The following is a 4,514-nucleotide window of genomic DNA, read 5'->3' as shown; positions in this document are numbered from 1 at the left end:
TCTTAGATTTCTTTGCTTTCTCACAAATATACCTCTTTAGATATTCATGGCACAGTGCTGAAACTCTTATGTCAGTGGCAAATTTACAATCGCAAAACTAGAAGCGGAGTTTGTTCGTTTCATGTATTGAACCAAACAGCACTGACTACCAAAACCACTGCACTGACCAGCTTTACCTGTTTTCACTGACATATTCAGTCAGCCTGAATGACTACAGTGCTGCATCGCTCACCTCGGTCATCATGAAAACCTTTGAGCATCTCTTCCTGTCCCATCTCAAAACCACCATCGACACCCTCCTTCGTCTACAGAGCCAATAGATCTGTGTAGACGACGCTGTCCCAAGGACATGCAAGAGGATATTGTTTGTGGACTTTAGCTCAGCCTTCAACACAGTCATTCTGGACTTGCTACAGCACAAACTCCCCCAGCTGAACGTATCGGACTCCCAATTGCTCGTGGATCACTGACTTCCTGACCAACAGGACACCGCACGTTAAGATGGGACAACACATTTCAGAATCCATATCAGCACAGGGTTGCATGCTCTCCACCCTCTACTCCAATGACTGCACCTCCAACGACCCATCTGTCAAAACACTCAAGTTTGCTGATGACGTCATCCACGTAGAAAGGTTGGTGGCCTGGTGCAGTCGCAACGACCTAGAACTCGACATAGTCAAAACCGTGGAGATGGTGGTACACTTCGGGAAATGCCCCCCCCCCACCATCTCCCCTTTCGAGATTGATTGCTCAGCTGTCAGCACAGCCAAGTCATATTTAAATTCCTGGGGACCATCATCTCTCAGCCTCAACTGGGAGGACAACATCACAGTTGTGACCAAGAAAGCTCGACCGAGGATGTACTGTCTGCGACAGCTGAGGAAACTCAAACTCTTGGACAATTCTGGTTCGAATCTATACGTCCATCATTGTCAATCCTCATCTCTTCTATCACCATCTGGTTTGGGTCTGCCTGCTGCAAGTGCAAACTGCAGCGCATTGTTCGGTCTGCGGAGAAGTTCGTAGGCTGTCACCTGCCCATCATCAAGGACCTGCAGAGCTACAGGACTAGGAAGCATGCAGGTACGATCATTTCCTACCCTGCCCATTCCAGACCCCCCATCTTTCAAAGACTCCACTCTGGCAGACAGGTTAGGCCAATCATGACCAATACCGCCCTCCACCTGAACAGTTTCTTCCCTGCTGTGGCCCTCATCAACCAGGCTCATGGGGATTAAGTGACTGCATTGGGACGATTACTGCACCTTGTCATCAATGACCTCAAATACCAATCTGCACTATACTTCATTTTCATTATGTACACCTCTGGTCTTCCTCACAACTCTGTATATGCACTGTGCAAAATCCCTCTGTTTATATAGATATATATTCCCACTGCGATCAGCCTAAACTCCAGTGTTATGTTTACTGTACCGATACTGTGTATGCTGTATGATGTTTATGTGGACTTGTGGCTATTTTGTTTGTATATTGTCTATTGCTGGCAGCACCTTCACAATGAAACAAATTCTGGGTATGCGTAAATGTACAGTACTTGGTGAATACAGGTAATTCTGAAAATGAACATGGTCTTTATTCTTGATCTTACTTTTAAGACATAATTCCACAAAGACTTGATTTAATTAATTGTTAATGAAGTATTAAAGTAGTTAATGGTGATAAAAATTGCTTGCTGTCAGACAAGTGCCTGGAGTTATCTCTTGGCCCCTCTGGTGAGTGAATAGCCTGAGGTGATGCCCTCAAAAACACTCAATTGAATTAATGCCTCAGCCAAGGTCGTGTGCCAGAAACGCTTTTGGGGAGCTGAGCATGTATAGTACATTTTTTTCTAAAGAAGTTGAAGTTTGGGAATCTGGAACCAAGTAATTGTTGGTGCATTGTTGATTTTAGTTTTTGGTTTATAAATATGGTTTGTGTCATATTAGATATCCTGTACTGTACACAATGGTATTATCTTCTACTGACTATATTGTTTTCTTTTGAATAACCTTCATTTGTTCATACTTGTATAATAATAACCTTGATGTGCCTGTTGTCTGGACCCCTGTGCAACTATGGACAGGAGACCCTCTTTCTTGAGACCCTTGGGTTTGAAGAAATCTTCCACTGTACAGGGATTCATAGTAATCTAAAAATAAACCTAGCTCTAATCGAACAAAGGATGTACCAAATCAGTAATAACGGAATTAGGCTACAAGAGGAAAGTCCATTGAATTAAAAAAAGAACAAAGACAGAGGAGGGTATCTACAGTTTGATGAATAGTTAGTAGCTATTATTGAACTAAAATACATGTCTCTATAAGCCAGAGCTTACCATCAGTGCCCTCCTGAAATTAATTGCATAAAGCCTCTGGACTTAAAGTATATTGCACACACTTTCATTATTGATTTAAGTCATCAGGTGTTGTGGCACATCTGTGTATGAGGGTACTGTACTATGGTCATTTTGATAACTAACCACAACAAATGTTATTGGGTTGTTGCTGCATGTGTTCTGGAATGAAAAAAATTGGTTTGGTTAGTATGACCTTACTGTAGTGTATGTGTGTGTGTACAGGTTTCTTAGATGGGGTGACCTGTTGTAAATCATGAAAAACCGACATACTATGAAACCTTGCACTAGAATGTTAAGGCTGTCATTCTGTCAATTATAATTTAACAATCTAGCTTTTGGTACTAGAATGAATAGTAGACTGTTTTAAAATATGATAACCATTCATGTAAACAGCTTTTATATTTTATGACATTTAGATTGATAGTACTGTCTCTCTTCCCCTGAATGGTGTTACAGTAGTGGGACAGGGACCTTTCAAGCTATAAAAATTCACAAAATAAACCTTTAATCAATTTAAATGTAATTCTAAAGTACTGTACATTGAATTATGTTGTTCATAACATTTCAAAATTGAGTCTAAATAACACATAAACCGTATAGGATGACAGTGGAAGGAAATAACAAGGGTAGGAAAGAAAGGACACTGAATGTAAGAAACTTAGGATAGAAAATATGCTCAATTTGTGAAAGGGGACAGCATTTAGGGAATAATAGAGGTGTTTTAGGATCAAGTAAAAGCTGTGCAGACTCCTTTAGTTATTTTCATCAGGAGCTTGGAATGTCCCCAAAATTGTAAAAACACTGTGTTATCTATAAACCTCTACAAAATCTCATTGATACTCTAATGTGCCAGGTGAAGTGGGACACTAATGTATTTCTAACGAGAAAATAGTGCCCCACTTCATCTACTTAAATGTCCCACTACAACTTAGTGTCAATTACTGTCACCCCCAAATGATTATTTGTTTGCTCTCTGCAGTACTGGTGTGTAATCATTAGTCCAAACAGTTGTGTTTTGCAACTAAAACGAGAGTTTATATTGGAAATATTTGTCACATTTGCTTCCTTTTTAAGAAACGTCTTGCAAAAGTATCTGCATAATGAATACGCCCTTTAGCTACTAAACTTTGCTATGATGACCCATCTAAAGGCTCTATTTAATCTGCATCGCTTAAACCTTTCAGATTGTGCTATAGAAATGTATATGTCATTTCCGATTGAGCCAAGATATGCACCGTTTACCGGGAATTCAGTCTCTGATAACGCGGGAATATTGCCTTTAAATTTCAATCACGCTCTAATGCTGAACTTCCGCGATATGGATTTATACCCAAAAAGTCCACCACACACGTGATGCACTTCTATTGATGTAGGGCAACAGTGTTAAAACTGAAGACAATAGATTTTAACATATTCTACCCTAATCTATGTTTAGCCACAATAATAGATGGTGGCCATTGACTGTGCCCGACCATAGGAAACATTTCTTTACACAACACTGGTCACCAACACTTGTCCTGGGGAGCTACAGGGTCATATGTAGACTTCTGTTCGTGCCAAAGAGCAATACTTTAACATTTTCCTTCATTCCACTAATGATCAAGCCCTTGATGATTGGAATTAAAGCTTGTACACGCCAGGACCAGGGTTGGTGTCCACTGCTCTATGGTGTGATTTAATAGGCTAATTGTCATTCTTGGCAGTACTGGATATGTTGGTATTTGTAAATACAGATTCTTACTGGGTTAACAGCTTGACTTCTCCTCTATCATGCCTTCTACCATTGCTGAAGATCTAACAACATGGCAAACCAATTCACAATTCTAGTATTACAAGCCACTTTACTTACAGAAAACTACTTGGCTAATTTGGCAAGCATACTAATTCACATCCTCATTACAGTAATTCCAATTAGAAATGCAAATTAGGGAGCCACATCTTTGATTAACTGACAGAAAGTTCCTTGTTGGTTTGTGGATGTCCTCCTAGACTTGTGCTGTTGATGTAGCTCAATAATAATGTATTGGGAGATATAATAATTAACCCTATGATGCTAAAATGAGTTATTTTTAATTACCAGCCATCCCTCCCTCTGAGTTGCATCTCACAATCTGGACTCTCTTCAACTTTCCTGTGTTAAATATGATGCAGAATG

The sequence above is a fragment of the Oncorhynchus keta genome, chromosome 15 (assembly GCF_023373465.1).
Source record: "Oncorhynchus keta strain PuntledgeMale-10-30-2019 chromosome 15, Oket_V2, whole genome shotgun sequence".
In the NCBI taxonomy this organism is placed as follows: domain Eukaryota; kingdom Metazoa; phylum Chordata; class Actinopteri; order Salmoniformes; family Salmonidae; genus Oncorhynchus; species Oncorhynchus keta.
Note: the sequence above shows the minus strand (reverse complement) of the source record.